We start from the raw sequence: 22394 nt of genomic DNA on the forward strand, positions 1-22394 counted from the left end.
TATAAAATATATAATATATATCTAAAAAATTGGCATTTTGAGATTTGTTTTCTCGCCTAAAGAATACTAACGATAACTTTTATTAAAAACCACTCTATTTATCCCATTTATAACTGAGTATTCAGTGCAATGATTGCCTTGTCTCCAAAGTGTCTCCTAGTGTTGCTATTTGGACATTCCCTTTCACCAAAATCTAAAATAGTGATTTACAATTATTTAGAAATTCTGATGTCCTATTGTTAATATGATTTTTGCAACACTTTCTCCTTTCTACTACTTAAACATGATTCTAAATTAAAATTGATTTTGATTTGCAATTTTGAAATGTCTCTACTAATAATTTAAAATACATTGGGTTTGTCAATACTGGAAAGCATATCAAGGTAATCACACACTAGAATCCAGAAATGATTCCAGGGGTGTATTCTGTCTGTTTTTCTCCATATTGATTCTGATACCTGATTAGTCTTTTCTTGAGCATTATGATGTGCTTCACACAAACAAAATAGTAACCTTTATCATTTGCGGCAACATTATATAAAAGCTCTGCTAGTTATGTGAAGTTAGATCATAATTCCAGCTTTGCCTTAGTCTAGGAGAACTCTCATTGGGCCAAAAAAGAAGAAAATATTATTAAGACATTATGCTTTTTACAACAACAAAAGGAAATGCCCCATTCTGTGATATGTGCATGAAAAATTCTCTTTAAAAAGTAGATCTTTTGAGATGAGTTCCTAAAAGAATTCCCTGCTTGTGGTCCTTTTGAACTAAAGGTTGGCAAGGTGACCTTTCAGTAGCATAGGGGTGGAAATCACAATAAGTAAACTATTTTAAAGAATTTCATAAACTAAATACAGGGTCATATTTCTGAATAAAGGGATCCCTGTGACTAGAAACATGAATGAAGTGATAATAGGTAGTCCATTTCCCTTCAATGCCTTTTAGGGTGAAATTTTGCATTTCTATTTAAGTGAGCCTTTCACTTAGGCATTGCAGTGGTATCAGCAAAGCCCATCTCCCTAGTATGAGCAGATTTGACTTTTTGTTAAGGTAGGTAGATCTTTCAAAGTACATCTTCATGTGTTCTGTTGATTAGTAGCTGTACAGCCAGCTAGGCAGCTCTCTTCCTTCCTTCCTTCCTTCTTTCCTTCCTTCCTTTTTTGTTTTGGTACTGGGGATTGAACTCAGGACCTTGAGCTTGCAAGGCAGGCCGGCGGCACCACTGAGTTAACTCCCCGGCCCCAGGCAGCTGTTTCTGCTCAAGCAGGGTAAACAAGGCAGAAGAGTCATGTAAAGGGAGAGAGTCTTCCTTCCTGAGGTGGAACCAAACAGAACACCCTCTGCACTTATGTCCCACTGTCCTCATAGCCCATTTTATTCTGTGATCAACAGACAAAATATATAATAGAGAATAAATAATTAAAGATACTGGAATTTCTAGGAAGAAAACACAAGTTTTGCCTACTTTAGGGAAGAGATCATTATAGTACTAATGAAAAGAGATGGTTAAATTCAACACATCAGATTCAAATATAGCCCCAAAGTGCATCTGAAGAAAACACTATTTCTTCTATTCTTAAATATAAATGCTACAGGCTAATGCTATATGCTCATCTCATATCTGTTTCTTCCTTTATCTCAGAAAGGATTAATATCTAACATTCACTGTGTAAAATGAAGAACAGAGATATATGCCTATTAAATTCTGAATCCAGAGCAAAAAGAGGGTAAACTCTTAGCATAGCGTGAGTCTTTTTTAACAAAGATAGAGACCAGTTTCTAAGGCATTGAAGGAAGGTACTTGAGATCTTTGTTACTGTATGTTAAATTGAAGGTTTGGTGGTGTAAGAAAACTTGTGGTTAATGCTGCATATTGTGTGGTTTTTCCTTCCTACCTGAGACCACAACAACAGATTTAAGTGTAAATGGAAATAATAGATTATTTGTTTATTCATTATAATTTGTGTTAATTTCTTCTATTATATGTGAATTAGAAAAAAATACTAAATCCTTTGATACAAGCCCTGTTACAAATCCATATATACCTGTTTTCCATCTTATCCTCTTGGTCTTTATTCCATTTTTCCTTGTTTAATTTTGCAGCCTGCTTTTACATTACCAGATGATTTCTGTTAGATGGAACTCTTGTGACTCCTCTGTCCATCTGCCTAGCTTATCACAATACTTTCAAAGGAACTTCTTGCTACCAATGACAATGACTAATTGGTTTAAAAATGATGGTATCTGTAAATATGACACAGTATTAGGAAACAGCATTTATAGCTGATCAAATGAATGTTTAACCCTACAAAAGACTCATAATTACCAGGTGATAAGTATATAAAATTTCCTTTCTGAGTAAAACTAAAGGCTCTAGAGGTTCTGAGTTAGTCTTCAGTTATTGTATTTAAATTGATTAATGCTGTTTATTAGCAATTTCTTTCCTCAGTCCAAACAAAAATCACCTTAAAATATTCTATGGTATGTAGCAGATTTCAGGAACCCACATGGAAGTCAAGACCTCAAATGTTAGGGACCTGAGTTAAAAAATCAAAATTCAGAAAGATTTAACTCCTTTCTACTTAGGAGTTATTGCTGGTTTGGCAGTTCCAAGAAAGAAGCCATTTGATGATTTCATCTAGGCAGATTAAGGGTTCCAGGATATTCTCCTAACTATATGAAAACCTGGATTATACAGTCTTGAGTATGACCTAAAACTTGGCAAGGTCTCTCACATTTATCTTAGATTGGATACTGATCTCCAGGATAACACTGATACCTGGTAAGCTCTCATTTTTCCATTACTGTCTTTAAAGTTCAGATTTGTGACATATTCTTATCACAAAATATGGTCAAGGTTAAACACGGACTGAGTACTTTAGTAACTAACATGTTGCACCATTATGAGTCTTCCTGGCAGACCATGAGAGGCCTGTGAGCTATTATCTAGGAAAAGTTGATATAATATTGCTGTAAAAATTCAATTTATACATGACCCATTTCACTTACACAACAGAGAGAAATGTTTGAAAATGTAAGTAGTTTTTGTTTCACAGACAACCTCATCTCTTCACCCTCCTAATATTTCTTCTTCATGTACCTAAATATCTATCACAGTATGCTGAAACAGAAGCTAAAGATGCTTCACCCAGAAAGTTCTAGAGGCCTTATAAATGTGCGTTTCTACCATAAAAGAGCAAGGACAATTTAGTCTCAAATATTGTAGCTTAAATAAAACACAAAAAAGCAAGCAAACAAAAATCATCTAGAACACAATTTTTAAATTGCCAGTATACTATCCTTTGATGTTGATAAAACTCACCAAATCCAGATTGTACAATTCCACTTACTTCCATTTTTGTAACAATACTTTAAAAAATTCTCATTTTGTATATAGTGTGAAGAATGGTATCATATAAATGAGGCAGAAAGGTTCAAAAAGCACATGTAAGATGCCTATGACTATCTAGTAAGTGTTGCCAGTTGTGAAAAGATCTGACATGCTAATACACACTCATTCAGATCTGTTACTAAGGCACGAAGAGCAAGATGGCTGGCAGACTCTGCATTTAAGTTGTTATCAAGGCCCCCAAATATTGAGAGATTGCCAGATTCTAGGAAACTATTATATATACAGCCAGCCGCAGTTCCAGACACCTCTGAGACAGAGTCTTTAAATGTCACAGATAAATGAATTTTCATAAAACTGAGAGAAACAGAGAGATGGAGAGAGAACAAGAGACGGAAAGAGCGGGGGAGGGAGAGGGGGAGAGAGAGAGAAAGAGGGGGGACGAGAGAAAGAATACAGAATGAGAGGCAGGAAAAGAAAGAAAAGAAAAGAAAGCAGGGAAGGAAGGAAGGAAGGAAGATAGATCACTTCCATAATACTGACATGAATTCATGTAGCATCTCCTCGCTGAGGCTCAATCAGAACTTCTGACAAAGGCTGAGAGAACAAGTCTTCTGGACGCATTGCGTTCCCAGGCACGTGAACATCCTTCATCAGTACAACCAGTGCAGACGTTGTCTCTGAAGGTGTACCCTGACTTAGTACAATTGTCTTACATGTTTTATATGTTTTTTGGCCTATTAATCTGTTTTTCAATCTATATACATGATAATTAACCCTTGCAAGGTCTTATAAGTTAAATAAATGAATCTGATGCTGGCATAATAAAAGGGGGATATAGTTGAAAGGAGGTGAGGGGAAAAAAATTGAAATATTCTACGTATATGGAGTAATTCCCTACAAGGAATGTAATCATTATGGCCTGCAAACACACAGTAATAAAGTAAAAAAAATAAATTAAAAGGATACTTATGATAGAATAGCTTCAATGAGCCAGCTCTGAACAAAATATGGTTACATAAAAACTACCTAACTATAAATCTATATTAAAGGTTAAAAATCAAGGTATCATGAAATCTGTCTCACCAAGGTTCAGATGTGTCCTGTGGCAGCTTCTTTCCAGAGTCTCGCGGAGAGTAGTGACACTTGATGGGTTTATTACAGGATATGGTAGGATGCCTTCCTCCTCCACTTCTCTTTTCCTGCTTTTCCACAAAAAACTCCTGCTGGGAAATATATGAGGTAAATCAGATGCTAGAAGATGATTTTAATAGAAACAAGCCACGGTTATACCTAGAACAACCAATTACTCCTTAGAAATCATGGGTAACTCAGTGTATTTTAAATGTAAATGAAGCTTTTTTAGTTGGAAAATCTTCCATCTGCTGAGGGCACCTTCTCTTGACCTTGATACACTGTGTCATTAAAAGCAGCCACACTTTCAAGGTTAGAATATGTCTTGCTTGTACATTTACTTTTCTATGCTAGACTTGTACAATCTCTAGATTTTACATAGAGTAATCATTCCAAAGCCCACAAACAAAATTCTTCCTCCATCCAAAACCATATCGGTGAATTCTTTAAAAAATATGCAGCAAAATGGTTTCACCAAGCCTCAGTGTCTTTTTTGCTAGAATTATAATAAAATTTGGTATAAATTCTTTTACTGTATCTAGCTCTCTTTCTCACAAGTACGTAAGACAATAGCAGGTAGTTTGAGAATAAAGTTCCATAGCCTAAATATTCAGCAAAGGTTTTGTTTTTGCATCAAGGTTTTAGTGATTTCTTATTATCTTTCTTTTTTTATGTTAGGAGATAAAATGACCTGCCATGGGAAAAATAATTATTTTCCCTGTTTCTAAAGGCTTTTATTTTGAAGACAAAAATCAGTTTTAACTCAAATGGAAATTGCAGTAAAATCTCAGACACTGTAATCAGTGACTGCATTAAAACTCTGCAAAAGTAGCCAACTTCCATGTGAGGCCACAATTCAGCCAGGATCACAAAGAGACATTATCCATTTTGCCTGTGGCCATTCTGACATTTTATATAGTAAAATTTTTATACTGTAAAATTAAGGTTCGAGGCAATCTTCTCTAATATGTTAAACACATCCATATACATACCTACATATACAAACAATGATCTTCTCCTGTGATCATACAATAAATTGAAAAGTTTGGGTTATCTTAGAATAAGGTTTAATAAAAATTTTTAGAAAGGTTGTTACATTTTTCTGATTATATAAAAGTGTACACAGACTATTCAGTTGACTGGTTGAAGCAAACAATGTTATACCCATGCAAAAATATTGTAAAGCTGCTGAAAAGAATCTAAGACATTATGTATGGTACAATACCTCTTATGTGAATAAACTGTATATGTATATACATATTATATATATTATATATTGTATATATACATATACATACTAGCATATACACAAACTTTTTTTCTTGTAGGAGATACCAAACAAGATATATTTTAAGGTATTTGGAGGTGGTGATAAAGAGAATTTTACTTTAATGTATATTGTTCTGTCTTGCCTGAATTTTTAAATCATATGTTTGAAAGATACAGCCACAGATACCTAAGTGGCAAGGTTATGAGATTTTTTTCTTTATTTTTCTTTATATTGTTGGGACATTTATCATGTTTTTTGAAAGAAATATATCCAAAATAAATTATTTTGCTAGTGATAAGAACTTTAAAACACTAAAAAAAGCATAAATACAAGAAAAGTTATTTCTAATTCTTTGATGAACAATAACAACTGTTGAATTTTTGGTGGGTGATGTCAGGTTTGCAAAGTCTCTTCTCCTTTCTAAATTTCGAGAAAAAAGAACATTTATATTGCCTTGAGTAGAACTGGGGAGAAAACGGCTTGTTGGGCTGTTCTGTCATATACCTTTTGGCCACCATCTACTGCAACACTGTTTTTGATTGGAAGGAAAATGTTGAAGCAGCATAGGTTGTACATGACATTTCTAAAATGGTACATGTCTGTCCTTTGTCTGCTATTGTCCCCTGCAAAACATCATCTTGGGACTGCCCTGGGATAGAACATGGTGTCTCATTATGGAAGCCATGGGAGTTGGAGGCAGAGGTGGCCTGATGATTCCCCACAATCATAATGTTTGAACTGAAATGCTTTCTGGAGGGCTCAGAAATGTTTTTCTCTTTTGAAAGCACAGAGATGCTTCCCTGCAAGGTACACTGCCTTATTCCTTCTTCCCAGCCTATGGAAGAGAGGTGGCGTTATGTAGTAGGAAAATGACCTAATGATTACAATACCTTAAAATTCTTGATTTGTTGAGGATTATGTTTCAAAGAAGGGTATAAACCTTCTATTTCATGAAAAACATGGGGTGTTACTATTCATCTTTTAAATAACTTCTTTCCTTTCGAGAAATTTAAAATTTTAATTCACCAATGTTGTTACTATTCATGAAAAGACAACACATGAAAATTTTATGGCTAAAAATTTTTAATTGCTTTCTATGTGTTGGGTAGTTTACTCAAATTACTTTCATTTCCAAAATGCCTGTGTTATTGTTGTTGTTAATATGGCTTCCATGTTATAGATGAGAAAATGTAGGCTTAAAATGTCAAAAAACTTGCCCAATGTCACAGATCTATTAAAAAGCCATGAAGATACAAATCTCTATCAGGCTGATGCCAAAGCTTCCTTAAAATAATTTCCCAGATTAGATTTAATGACTCGCCACTCAGAGGTCTAAACCATACCCACAGCTTTCTGTTTTTTCTATTACTCTGTGTGTGTGTGGGGGGTGAGAGATAGAGACAGAGAGAGATGAGAGAGAGAGAGAGAGAGAGAGAGAGAGAGAGAGGGAGAGTCTAAGCATACTGGATTTCAAATTAAATGGTAAAAATTTCTATAGGACTCCATTTTTCTCACCTCTAAAATGGATAGCACCTAGTAACCCAGAGGTTTATTGTGAAGACCAAATGAGATAATATGATGAAAGCACTTAGTATACCTAAAATAAAACATTATCATTATTACTATACAAGTTTCCCTCCTTTGCATAATGGATGTGTTCTGGAGAAGGTGATTATGAAAATGTATAGGCTTAACTTCTATTATCAAATCACAGAGCAATTACATTATAAAATAGCAGAAAAAGATTCCTAACAGATTGAGATGAACACTGACGGAAGGCAGGGGTTCAGGGGAAGGTTGGATCTATGGTAGCTTTACTGAAAGCAGTCTGTGAGTCAGCAGCAGTTTTAGACCCTATCTCCCTCTTCTCGGCAGTTTTAGATCCAGCCTCTTGGGTCTGGCAATTCCGGATTCCACTCTAGCAATTTTTAGAGATGATTTCTTCTTTTCCTTTTGTCTGGTTATAAGGGCTAATGAAATGTTTAGGCAAAAGCAATACTTCACCTGAAGTTCCTATCTCAGATATCATATATAATGGAAAAATTCTTTAATGTGAGATTCTTAACTAGGCATATTAATTAGTGTTGTATGTACTCTGTATGTTTGGTTAGCAGTTTCAGTCAAATGCATTAAAAATACTTGCATTAGCTTCATCATATTCATTACATTGAAAAGCTCTGGCAAAGCTCTGGCCAGGAACTATATCTTCTACTTTCTTGGAAACCCCACACTTACCAGTGATGTCTATAAATAAAATGAAACCTTAAATAGTACTGACTTCACTTTCTACTCATAACCAAACCTGACTCAGGCTGAGGAACTATTTTCTTCCTCTGGTCTCATCAGATATAAGCGTGTCATGTTACTGACCCTGGCAAAGCTACACACTCCCACATTGTCCTTTATGTTAACAGCCTGCTGCATCTTGGGGCTTGCCTATTCTTGAGGTACTAGGACTTTTACTTAAATTAATGCTTTCATGTCCTCTCAGGGCATTCTTTTACTTGTGGAAAATACTGAGAAAGAAAGAAATTAAAAAAATAAGCCATCTGCTGTCCAGATCTTAGGGAAAGCAGTGATGTTTCAAAACACCAAATTCAAATAATCAAGGGCACAAAAGCCTTATTAAATGTATTCATTTTCTTATCTTTAGAACTCAAGTAGGAAACAACATCCACGCTCAGCAGGCCAACCAGTATCAAGTGAGGTGGGTCAGCATAGTCTACAGACGAGCTAGCTTAGGCATATCAGCTCAGAAGTACTCTCCATAAATTACAAAGCCCTTGTTCCAGATTATCTTATTCTGGCAGCCTAAAGAGCCACAGCCAGTGTGTCTGGTTCTAGAAAAATTCATACAGGTGCATTTCTATCATATTTAGTATTGGGCCATAAGCAGACTGTAGGATCTCTTCAAAGTACCTTTACTTTATTGTGTTTTTTTTTGTATTCTCATTTTTAATTCCTATTCCCCACCTTATATTTTTCTTATTTCTAATGATAAAAAACTAATTCATTCATTTATTCTATAATAAATATAAAGTATTTCAGGGAAGAATGATTAGATGATTGATAGCTAAATAAAAATAGGTAATAGACAAATAGCGAGATAAAACAAATATGAACCATGGCCTCACAAATGGCTAAGAGAAAATTACTCTGGCGTGAGGATACTTTAAATTACATACTGAAGGATACTTGTGATGTCAAGGTATAAAGAGTCAGGATAGATCATTTCATGCAGAATAAGCAGCACAAACCAAAATTAGCTGATTCATTAGCATGAATTAGAAAAGCAAATAATTTGTTTTATGAGAGAAACCAGTAGTGAGAAAAAAACTGAGAAGGTAAATTAAGGTTACATCACAAGGGAACATGAGTATCAACCATCAGTAATCTAGGTGTGAAAAATATAATCAACAACTCTCCAGGTTTCATAATTTCAGTATATTGTAGTATAATCCATCATAATCTTTGATTCTTTAGGTGCCATAATGTTAAGTTATATTATTGGGGAAGGAAAAGTCCTCATATCAAAAGAATCCTACACCACCTGAGGTTATCACGATTCATCCACCGAAGTTAATCATAGCACAAGATTTGGAAAAGAATCTTGCCAGCTCCTCATCACAACAACACTGGTCCTTCACTCTCAGGAGTAAATTCCATAGAGTTGCCTGAGGCTGGCTGAGGTGAGAGGTATCACGAGCACATGTGAGATGGCTACAGAAGTGTTTGACAGAAGCTGTCATTTGATTTGCCTGGTGCCAACATCTTCATAAATGACTGGTTACTTATGTCTAATGTAGCTCTCCCTCTGACACAGAAAATCATTTCAGTGAATGTGAAACTCTGAGATCTTCTTGCATATCCTTTAAGGTTCACTGCTAAATGTTGAGGATTCTCTGGTTCTTGTCATCAGAGAGATAGCCCTTTCCTTGCAGTTTCTCTCCTGCTACCTCTTTGTTTCTTTTGAATGTGTGGACTTCTGATATACTTTGTTTTCTGTATGCATTTGTTTCTTTTAGCACCTCCCTCCCAAATATTATCTCTTTGACAACAGTGATTAATTCTGTATGTTTGTTTTGCTTCTTGCTATATCCCTAGCATCTAGAACAGATACTGTACTTGTTGAAGCACTGTTTTTGAAAATGAAGGCAAAATATAGAGAAGGATAAGCAAATATTAAACAGGATGAGGAAGAAAAGCTTTCTGCAGAAAGCTCTCTTCAAAAACTCATTACTTTGTAATTTGAAAATATCATCAGCTAATTACTTCATGAACTAATTTTCTATAGAGCTTAAAGCATTTAAAAAATGTACCTACTTTTATTACTGTTACAACAATCCCATCCCCTCCATTTTATGCACATGGAAATCATGGCACAGAGAGATGCTCTAGAGGACAGCAGATTAACTCAGGCGTTCTGACTTCAAGGATTATGTTCTATCTTATATCAGTTTGTATTCTACTCTCATACAGATTTTTGTGCTGAATTGTGTATGGTACTAGACTGTGAACCAATAGATACTGAAATGTTCTTAGCTTATGCCTTTTATATTAGCACATGGTCTTCTCACAGCAACAAACAAATAAGCAAGTGAATTATCAGTCAAAGAGTAGCACAATGAAAAAAGGTAAACACCTCAAAAGGCTAAATATACTTGTTAATTTTAATTTTTACATCTAGATCACTCTTTTTCATTGTAATTGTATTGCATCCTACAAGCATAAAGGAAAGAGATTTAATGCACTATGCAAGGGAAAGATCAGCCACAGCCCATCCAGTTCTAACAGTACGGCTTATTTCTCCTCAGATCCTCTTTAAACCTGAACATATCTTTTGGATTAAAAATATCATGTAGTGGATCATATTTGGCAATATAAAAATCGAAACTATAAAAGTGTTAAAAAATTGGTGAACCATTCTATAATCTTGGCATGGGAAAGGTCTAGAATTTTATCTATGTCTCAATACCTAGAAGTCATATAGAAAATGGGTAAATCAGATTATATTAAAAAGAAAATTCTATGTGGCAAAAATTCCATAAGCTACAAAGTAATAAAAAAGACAAAATGGAAATATTTCTGCATCACATACAAAGTGACTGCAATCTTCTAATACAAATACAAGAAATCAAGAGAAAAATACCCATAATTCTATAGAAGTAAAACTCAAAAGAGATACAGATAAGGAAAAAATAATACCATTAAATATATCAAAAGATGCTTTGCATCACTAATAATAAGAAAAATGCAAATTAAAATGATACCATGATGCTATCTTTTACTGATATAATTGTTAAAAATTTCAAAAGTCTGAAGAAAATATTATTTTATTTAGGCTAGGATAAAATGATACTTTCATATATTACTTACAGTGCTGATAAGTAATACAGCCCATTAAGATCAATTTCTCAAAAATTAAGAAGCATGTATCCCTTTGATGAGTAATTTTACTTCTGAGAATTACTCCTTGAAGATGAACCTGCATATTTGTGAAATTATTTATGTATAAAGTTGTTCATTAGGATATCGTTTGAATTGACAAGAATTGTTTAATAGGAGGGATTATTAGAATAGGTCTGAATGTATTTACATAATAGAATATTGTATAAGTAAAAAATTAATTGATATAGAGGAATCTTTAAGAAATACTGGAGCATTCAAAATTGAGAAAACACACTGAAAATTGAAATGCACTGAAATTGTATAAAAGAATGCAAGATTGAGAAAAGATCATAAGACTTTGACTAACTCTTAGGTGAGGAGAAAATATATATTTACTTTTCTGCATTTTAAGATCACTGGGAAGGTATATAACAATTAATTAATAAAATTGGTTACCAGTGGGAATAGGAGAGGGTAGAGGTAGATGGGGAGAAAGAGCGAAGGCTTTTTAAAATACGGTTTTGATTTCTGAACACACTGGAAATGTAGTTAGGAACTAAGCAAGAACAATCTCATAAAAAGTGAAATGAAAGTGGCACTGCAATAATGAAATGGTTCCTGAATCCCACTAAGTTCCTCTTTTAGCCATTAGGGCAAATGTGGTAAAATGGTATTTGACATCCTTAGACCCAATGCATCTTCTCTAGCTTTGTATTATCATTATGATGTTGTGAAGCAGTTATTTATTCCTTTCTAAATCCAGTAGAATTAAGAGTGAAATATAAAACGACATCAAATCGCTGCAACTGTGAACTACTTGCAATGAATCCTCTTGAAAAGCCTAGGGTGATTTCCTCTATTTTCTACTTTTCATATGTTGAATGGGGAAGACCTAGATGTTCACTTGTTGCTACATAAGAAGAAAACATTTCTTGAGGACTTTAAATGTATGAGATTATTAAAAATAATGAGTATAATAGTTTTATTAGTTAGATAATATTTATCAAGATTTTAAAGACCTCTAGAGATATATTCAGGATTATTAACATGAGGCAGAATATGACATTAGGCTAATACTGATCATAATATAGCAGGCGTCTGTTTTGTAAAATAAACCACACATTCATTCCCTGGTCAAAAACTGTAGCATCAGTCCAGTAAGCTGTTTTCCTCAAACTTTCTCATTTTATAGTCAGTGCTGTCTGGGACAAACTAGAAGTCACACAAAAGAAAGCTCCTAAATTTGATTTCTTATTTACTCTGTCTTCTGGGTGTCTTAGTGAACAGGTAAGCAGTGAGTTATCCATTCTGTGGAAGAATTTTTTCCTGTAGGTTCCATTTCTTTACTTCAGACAATGACTTTAAAAAATTATTTTAGGTATGTGGGGAGTATCCATCCATTTGTTCATTTAAACTTCAAATATGTTCTGTATATTTTGCTAGCATTAGACGTGCAGAGATAAAAGTTTCTGCCCTCAAATATTTCAGTTTAGTGGAGAGAAGGGAAAGTAAATATCCAACTAACTCTACTGAAGGGTAATAAGCCATTCAGCTGTGGGAGAACAAAGGCATGCAAACGTGATTTTTAATGAAAAGGCTAAATAACAAGTTTTGAGGATATAGTACTTTAGCTGAAACTGGAGGAATGAAGAAGTTGACCAGGGAAAGATTAAAGAGGATAAAAAGAGATAAAAGAGAGGTAGAGGTAATAGCAGAAAATTACAAAAGTTCAGTATAGACCAGTCAAGCAACTGCAGGTGATTTCTGACACGGCCCAGGGTAAGGTCTGGAAAGGAAAAGAGGTGAGGGTTTGACCCCGCCCCCACAGAATGTGATGGAAGAAGTACCAGGTCAGATGTGATCAGGGAAGGATAAGGCCTGAATGCAGAGAAAACAGCCCATCAGGCAGAGTTCATTGAGCAGAACGTCACCAGCAGAGAACTGCACTTACTGCACACACATGCCTATTTCAAGGGATGATTAAGAAGCTAGAGCCACTGATTCCTGGTTGTCAGAGATGAGCAGAACTATTCCAAATACTATTCCCCTGACTATTATCTAATCTCTTTTGTTGTTTATGGAACCATGGCTCTTTCCCATCAATGAATTCATTCAGTAACTGTAATCAACTCTGATTAGTGTTGTTTAACATCAATCTTTTCTACTTTTTTTCAGAGAAAGATACCAATCAACTGCTGCACACCCCTGCTTGTTAAAAGCAGCACCTCTCCTGCTGACTTACCATTCTCTTAATCAAAAGGGCAGGAGGAAGCAGTTGGGATTCACTTTCCTTTTTTTTCTTTCAAAGTACACAAATGTCAACTTCCTCAAGGATGTTTAGCATAGCTCAGTTCAGTCATGTAGCATACAAAGTCAGCTTGATCAAAAGGTTACAGGCTGCCCACTGCTAAAATGGAGGGAGTAAAGGAAACCACAGGCTTCCCTGAAGTGTGAATGAGTGTACAGGCTACTATCACATGTGTATTTATACTGAAGACATGCTGAGCTGACAAGGGTTTAGGAAATGTAAACTCCACCACTGTACTTCTCTATCTTCATCTTTGAACTTCTGAGGCAGTTTCCTCTATCTATCTGTCAGACTATCTATCTATCTATCTATCCATCCCTCTCCAGCCCAATGCATACTAATAGCTTTATAGCAACCCCACGGCCATGATCGTTTTGTGTATTAAACATTATTTTCACTACAACTTATGTAATATTTAGCTGAAGGGTATACTCTGCTATGCTTCCATGGACTTGAAAGTGTTAGTACCTAAAACAGGCACAAGCTTGCTTGTTTATTCATACATTCTCCTCCTCTTACAAAATGAGTCTCCAGGGCCAGGGATTTAGCTCAGTGGTGCTGTCACCTGCCTCACAAAGGCCTGAGTTTGATCTCCAGTACAAAAAAAAATCAGTCTCCATTATAATAAACTTTTTCTCGTCATATCCAATATGACAAACTCACGTCAATAAATGCCCTGAAAGACACTTCTGACAGTATGATGCAGTAAATGAGTTTTCTGAAGAGTTATCTTCAATTAAATTGTGACACAAGTTGATTTTAGAAAAAGGGAACAGTCTGTAAATAATAGGAGTACTTATGGGTGTATGTAAGCATGACTGTATATCCCATCAAGGAAAAACTCATATATGCTTATATTCTGCCAACAAGATTGTGGGAAATATTTAATATCTGTAACAATGTACAGCTGGTGTGATTTACAAATAGCATTGTGTGATTTACAAACCTCATCATTGTTCAAATGTAAAAACAAAAGTGATGGTAAGTAAATAAACATAAGGATACACAGCTCTGAGTTCTAGCCAGACCTAGAATTTAAGCTCCAAATTTCTTGTCTGGAGCCTTTCATTTAATGTGATGACCATTCAGTAGATAGTGAGAGGGAAGGGAATACAAGGTCTTAAGGTCACCACAATGGAGCAATAAGGAGAGGTATGAAACATTTATAAAAAACAGCAGTGATTCTGGTCTAGGAAAATAATCTTGTTTCACTTGAAATGCCTCTGACCTCCTGGGAAGAGCAGAGAGAGAGAATTGTTTCAGAAGGATAACTTTTACATGGGATAATTTAATACTTCATATACCCTGTTTATATATTTTGGAAAAGATCTCCTGGAGCAATTGTTTTCCAAACTCCCCTAACCATAATATTCTACTAGATTTCAGATCCAAGTGCCAGGTCTCCTCAACGGGAGTCTCTAAAATCTAGGTCTGGGTTACTTTAGGAATGTGCATAGGTGACCTTGATGATTCTTAGGGTTATGGATATTTGGGAAACATTGTCCTAGAGAAACTATGGCCACATCAAGTTGAAACATTTTTCATTTCCAATGGATCACCCATTTTGATGTTTCTGTTATTTCTTTTACGCAGGTGCAGACTTTCATAGCAAACCATAAACTTATGTTCCTTTAAAATAACTTTATATTCATTGCTTGTTCAACTGCCTTTAACTGTCCAGTTTCCTTTACCACTTTTATTTCATTGTCTGTCAGTATGGTTGATTAGATTACTAATTTCTCTCCTCTTGGAAGTGACCTTAGAAAAATCAGTCTGCCTTTTTCATCACAAGGATATTAATATTAATTACAACAGAACAAGAACAACAACAATGAAGCAACTAGACAAAAATAAACAGGAAAAACGATCTCTGCATTTGAGCCCAGTACTTGTCCTTTGTAGTGAAACATCTGCATCATATCTTTTTGTAAGGTAGAAATAAGCCTTTGCAAATCATCTCATCTCTCTGATTAAGCCAGTCTGTTTCTCCACCAGTTCAGTCTGAGGAAAAACTCTTCTGCCCTTTCACACTTACGTTTTAGAAAGACAGTCAGAAATACTAAGATGAGCTCACTTCTGGGTGCTTTTTAGTTATCCTTGTATGAAACAGATATCAAACCAACGAGTCAAGAAACAAAAATATTCCCATTACTTCTTTTGAAATAATTCCACAGTCTTGAGAAAAAATCATTTTTTGGGGAAAAAATGCTCTATGTGGTCTCAAGCAGGAGGGGGAAAGACAATAACTATAAAAAGTCTACTAATTGTGGGTATATTGTAGTTACATTCAGGATTGCTCAATTAATTTGTATTAGCAAATTAAACTGGTGATTGGGCCTAGATTTAAAACATGAGTCTGTTTGCCTGTCTTGCTCTGCTACATACAATGTAATCTTAAATTCAGCTTACTATCAAAGTAATTTAAATTTGGGGCAAAAAATCCTTTTCCTCATAAGGAACATTATAGAGTGAGATTACGAAGGTCAATGATGTGTACAGCTGTAGGAGAATGAGTGCTGCTAAAATAAGCATCTAGTTTAGTAGACTATTTTCCTTAGAAGCTTGAAGCAAAATATTATTTCCTACTGGGAAAGCATTTGTCTCCTGAGTGGGGCAGAGGCTATGACACAGGGAAGGGTGCAGTCTGCAGCAGAAAATATATCACAGGGCAGCATCACAACAGCATAACAGACAGTGTGGAGATAGCAAAGATATGCGGACTCTTGAGGAATAAACGCAAAAATATAGCTAATGGGTTAGGGAAGGTGAGCATACTTTCGACGTTCCATCTTTGTTGGCCATAAGAACATGAGGAGTCAACATTTTATAGGTGTCTTTAATTATATCAGAGGCCAGCACTAGTCTCCCAGGACAGCTGGGAACAAGTAAGAAGTTGCCTGAGCCTCCTCCAGGAGTCAAATGATAAAGCTACAGCAACCACAGCCATGGTGGCAGTGCCAGCAGCAGCAGCAGCAGCACCAAGAGTGTAGCATCGACCTTTAGTTCTTGCCCATCAAAGAGCCCATGCCCTGTCTGTTTCTATCAAGAGATGGATAAATATGGATATATGTCAACAAGTACATATTTATGTGTATCTACATCTCCCTCACACAGACCTACAGAGAATGCATAACAGCTTTTACTGGTGTAATACATGTAGCCACTAATGGGGTGAGACCCATTAGTCACAAATGGGTGAAAAGGATCATCAACATGTAGGTCTTAACCCCAGTTTGTGGGCAGAATCCTGTCATTCCAGGGCATGATGATAGGTCTCCTGTTCACATAGTCCCTGCTTAATTTTCCACATACTCTTCCTGTAAGTGGTGCTACTGTGCACTGTGCAAACAGACGGGTTTGACAAGCAAAGGTGGCATTTTCACATTCTCTATCCCAACTGATAGGCAAAATTAGGTCTGGTATGTATCTAAGACTGACTGGCTGGAGAAGTAGCAGAGTTTGGCATTTAGCAGGCACCTTCCATATTATAAAAACAGAACTTAGGATGCAAAAGTCGTAGAGGTCTGCCCATGTTTCAAATCCATGAAATCAGAAGAATCTACATATGTATACCATGAACTACTGTGGAATATATTTGTTCAGCTCAAAAGGTGAAGAGATCTAAGTCAGGGTCCTGCCTAGAAGGACATAGTGGAAGGCACTCATTCAACCACAAAACTGGTTACTTCCCTTAAGAGAGGAACAAAGCAAAGTGTACATATAACTTTTGATTAACAGAAGTAATACAGAATAAAGAAGTCATATACTGGTTAAATTTTAGTCTTCTGAAAGTGTCAGAACTACCCAAGAAGGTCAACTGGATGCATGATGGTAAAGATGGGTGAACTAGGCATATATCAAAAGCAATTTAATGAACACTGTTTCTCAGGAAGTCCCAGAGTACTCCTGAGATTTTGGGGAATGTCTCAGGGTAATGGCAGAGCTTGGTATGGTCTTAAAATCTCTGCTGGAATATACTTTCTCCTGGAGTTTCCTTTTGGTGCTGATCTAGTTGAATGGAAGGAGAAAATGTAGAAGATTCTATTGCTATTTCAGGCATCTTAACTATACCGCCAGTATATTTAAGAACCTGGAGAGAATGCTCTTCCAGAACCCCCTTGTGCAGTGCAGCACTTTCTGGTGTGCAAGATCTCCCGTAGTGTCTTGCATATCAGGAACTCATAAATAGAAACCTAGAAGGGTCTGTGAGTTTTCTGAGTTTATGCTCAAAGCTGTTAAAACTCTGAGAATTGTTTATGAACATACGATAATACAATTCGTTTAGAGGTTTGAGTGAGCTTGAGAGCTCACCCTTCCATGTAGCCCTGACCTATGAGGAGTAATAGACTTCACTAAAAATCACATCTAAAGGCAAAGAAGGCCAGGCATTTAGAATGTATTTTACAGTTAAAGTTACAGTTAGGTAGGACTAGGATTAGGGCTGGTAGGGAAGAAACAGAAAAGCACTGTTAATGTTTTCTGAAATACTCCTTTTGAGATTTTCTTAGTTATGACTTGTCAGATTTTCTGTTATTTTGTATCTAAATTACTAGAGCTGCTTCTCAGGCAGCATCTTTAACTGGTCTCAAATCTCTCTGTACATTGTAGTCAGGTTAACTCCTAAAACACTGCTTTCATTGTTTTTGCTTGCCTCTGTAAAATGTTTCAATTATTTAGCAAATGCTTATTGCATTGTAACTACGTGAGAGTCTTTGTTCTCATCACCCACAAAGAGTAATTGCTGGAGTTCACCTAACTTTCCAGTTCATATCCTAATATTCAACAATGTAGATTTCATTTCTAATTTCACTACTTCCCCTACATACTTCATTCCAACTGGTTGAAATTTTTCTCTATTCATCCTGATTCCTTATTGTTTCCAAACCACACTACTGGCTACCATATTTGCTTCTCTTCCAAAGTCCTTTTATTGCTTCATCCTTCAATGCCAAGCTTTCAGATTTGCAGCTAAAGTTCTCACTCTATCTTTAAGTCATCCATATATTATTATTGTAGGCTACCATGATGCAGATTGCTCAACAATCACTGCCATCCTTTATTGCTCTTTGGGTGCAAAATATTAGGCAAATAATTTCTATCCAGTTGATTTTAGTATCTAATTAGTAATTTCAGCAATGAAACTAGAAAAACTGTATCATCCTTGAGAGAAGGATAACATGATCAGGATCAAGGTTTGAACCAAGGGCATCAGATTAAAATGCAGATGGATAATGAATCATTTATAAGATTAAAATTTATATTCCAAATGGGAAGGGAACATAAGCAAAACATAGAAAGAGGCAAAGTGGTATTAGTTTCCCGAAGGAACAGAAGAAGCAGAAGGTAGGCTTGGTATACTGACTCCATAGGACTATTGAGGTTTTTGAATCAGGCAAGAAAACCAAAGTAATTAAGAAAGTTTGGACCAGAAGACTGAGAATAACTGAAAATAGTGAACAGATTGGCCTAGGTAGCAAATAAGGTCAGCATTTAGCTCATCAGGCAGCCAGGACTATGGATTAAGGCAGAAGGCTGGAAATGAAAGAAGCATTCATTCATTCATTCATTCATTCATTTTCCTATATTTATTTATTGGACTGGAAATATAATGGTGAACTTATCAATAGATCTGGATTAGACCATGCTTAACAGAATTTATAGTTTTGAAAGAAAATAGGTATGAAGGGCTCAAGCAATGAAATGAGAGCAGCCAGTGTGGGTAGGGTAGTAGAACTGAGGCTTGGTAATGGACTGATCTTGTATCAAGGCCTTGAAACTGCGTTAAAGCTAAATTTCAGTACAAAGCACATTTCATCCAAAGCATGGACTCTTGTTCTCTGATGAGGATAATATTTACATTAACATATAGATAAAGCTTTAGCCTACAGCTGGGCCAAGCATTCCTAAGTGAGCGGGTGTGTGGTGTGTGTGTGAGTGTGAATGTGTATGTCTTGTCTATGCATGTAGGTTTTTTCCTAACAGGTATAAACCATGATCCTATGGCACAGGAATAAGTGATGATGACAAGGGTGATATCTGTGGTGATGAAAACAGCAGCAAGTATTTACTGAGTGCTTACTATACACTGGGTACTGGTTTAAATATTTTACATTTATTAAGATTATTTATTCCTCACATTAATTTTGTGGTAAAAAATTAATTTCTCATTAGCATTCTCCTCTTCCTTTACAAATTCAAAAATTTGAGGCACTGAGAATTAAATAGTTTTCCCAAGGCCACATAGCTCTTAAGTCTACACTCTTAATCATGCTGCTATACATCCTAAACTAGGAGAACAGTAAGAGAATTGCCACCCTTCATTTCGAGTCTTAGCTCTGTCCACACACTATGTGTGCTTTACATTACCATGGCTAACACAATATTTACATTTCCATCGATAACACAAGATTTGAGGATGTTCTTACCAGAGCAGTAGCCCTTCTCAGAAACACGACAATGGCATATTATGTTATTTAGGCATTTAATGAAGGTATCATGGTAACAAATGAGAGAGATTTAGCTCTTATAGACCTTAATTTTTAATTGTACTAGTTAAGCAACAAACAAGTATTGTGAAGAAGTACTGTAACAATAAATAAACTAATATAAAAACTAAAAATTTTAGCCTCAGTCAGTTCATTGAGTGGACTTCTTCCTCTCTATGTCTTCCCTTCTCTACAGTGCAGTGTAAGGATTAATATGACTTTTAAAGAACAGGTACATTATGAAGAGTCATATATTCCATTATTATCTGATGGTATTTTTATTAAAACAGAATATAGACAGATAAATCCCAAGATCAGGAAAGAGAATGACCAAGTAAAACACCAGTGGCATAATGACAATAGAAGGTTAAACTGTGGTTCAATTTTGTACAACCCTCTATTGACAAGTTGATTGTTCACATAGGGACATGTGCGTGAAATTTTCATTAAATGTAAATAGAAACATATTTAATTTTGAATTTTCCTTATTAGACAAGTCCAGAGCATCATCTAATAAATACTCTTTGACAACTTGAAATCCCTTAGAGTATAAACATTTAGCTAAATTATTATGGCTTCCTGTTTTTTATTTAAATATATCTTAAGGTTGACTGTCCCTGTTTTATATCTATGAAATCAATTTCATGGGATATTATATAACTTATATTTTACTGAAGAAAACTATAGTACTGTTATTTTCACAAGTGAGCATATGTCAAGGCAAAGGGCGAAGGAATAGGGCAAGAACACACAGGCTGTAAATGCTACTATACAGATAAACCTAAAAGTTCCTCTTTTTTTTTCTAGCTTCAGTATGCTAGAAGATTTCGATTTGAAACTATTGTAAAGCATAAAAAGAGGAACACTTATACAGTGAACCTGTGGGGGTAGGGGTGGCTGGTGTCTTATCCCTTTTATCACTTGACCTTCAGTGAATAATATAAACTGCTCTTAGTCCTAAAGCCTGTAGCAGCTACAAAGGTGACAGATATCCGTCATATTTTAGGACAGCTTATCACCTCAGCCCCTGGAGTGATTGAGTATTTATAGACATAAAGATAGAAACATAAAGCATATATGCATAGGCAGGAGTCCCCTGGAGGTGGCGATTAGGACCAGGCAGTAATTTTAGCTTGAAGTTCCTATGACTTAAATAGCCACTTGAGCTCTGCTCTTGCAGTTTACAATGTCAATAGAAACCCTAAATGAAATTACAGCCTTCTGATACGCAGCAGGATATCCTTTCTTTGCCATGCAATGTACACGGCCAGGAGAAATTGCTCTGTATATGGGGTTTCACTAAAGCAGAATTTATCATAAAGCTGCTCTGCTAAAATATCATTATGCTGTTATTCACTGGATAACACATCTAATGACTCGGGGTGCACTTGATAGCCATGTTTCAGTGAACACAGACGCACGCCCTGATGTGAACTGGGCACTCCAGTGCTTCAAAGCGCTATCGATTTCAATTCTACCATAATTTACACCTGGCTTGTTTTGCCAATAGCTTGAACCCATGCTAACACCGGAACATACACATACACGCATTAGAGAAATCAGAAATGAACCGTATAGCAAAAATGCAAGTAACGAACTTTCTAGGATTCTTCCTTTATGAAAACCTCCCTTGATGCCAATTAAATATTCCATACAACTTTCATTAATGCACTTGGGCATTCCCCTGGTAGCTTTGTCCCATGGCGACAGTAATAACAACCTCTTATATTTATGCAATGGTGGGTAGTTCTGGGGCAGGATCTGGGGCAAATCATCTTGGCTCCCCCTTCACCTACCATAGTGAGATTGGCACATAATCAATAGTAGCACATAATCTTCTCTGAAGCCTCTTTTTTCTCTCTTCATTCTATCAATGTGGTGTACTCCAAAGATCTGCCTTCTTTTGCCATCTTCCCATAAATTTTACTTGAGAAATGTTCACTCCATAATTTTAACTCCCACCACAATGCCGATATTTCAGGATACTGCCAAACTTTTCTTTGCTCCTGACCTCTCTCCAGTATTCCTGACTAAATCCAACTACAGTACTTATCCAACATTAGCCTAGAGGCCCCAACCTCACCAAATTAAATACATTCAAACGCAAATTTATTCTCTGTGTAAGATCTACTCCTCCTAATCACCTTTCTTGCTGAGTTGTACAAGGCAGAAACCTGGGAGCAATCCAAAATTCCTTCTTCTCTCGATGCCCAGCCCAAAGGTTGTTGTGTCTACTTAGCCTGTTATCTCTTGAACATGTCTCTTCCTTTTGTATCTATTCCCATAGTTATTGTCCTAGTTCAGGGCTTCATTGTTTCCCGTCTGAACAATTTAAGATGCCTCCTAATTAATTTCCCTGCCTCTATTCCCCCATTCCTATAATATCTTCCATTCTGCTGCCAGGGTGATCTTCTGTAACACAATGTGATCATTAACCTTCTCTACTTAAAACCTTTCAAT

At 35.8% G+C, this 22394-nt stretch overlaps 1 protein-coding gene across 4 annotated transcripts in view; it reads right to left on the reverse strand.

Annotated features, from left to right (window-relative positions):
* The window catches only part of Zbtb20 (zinc finger and BTB domain containing 20), a 357321-nt gene that overhangs the window by 259450 nt on the left and 75477 nt on the right, over positions 1-22394 (reverse strand). For 3 of the 4 annotated variants that reach the window (XM_033755905.1, XM_033755907.1, XM_033755906.1), the window contains one exon: positions 4436-4572. The gene's annotated coding sequence lies outside the window, so the exon portion shown is untranslated. Of the gene's footprint in view, positions 1-4435; positions 4576-22394 lie in introns of those variants that run through there. The other variant, XM_033755904.1, reaches the window with a different exon arrangement.

The sequence above is a fragment of the Fukomys damarensis genome, unplaced genomic scaffold (assembly GCF_012274545.1).
Source record: "Fukomys damarensis isolate Sample0158 unplaced genomic scaffold, DMR_v1.0_HiC HiC_scaffold_24, whole genome shotgun sequence".
Classification (NCBI taxonomy): domain Eukaryota; kingdom Metazoa; phylum Chordata; class Mammalia; order Rodentia; family Bathyergidae; genus Fukomys; species Fukomys damarensis.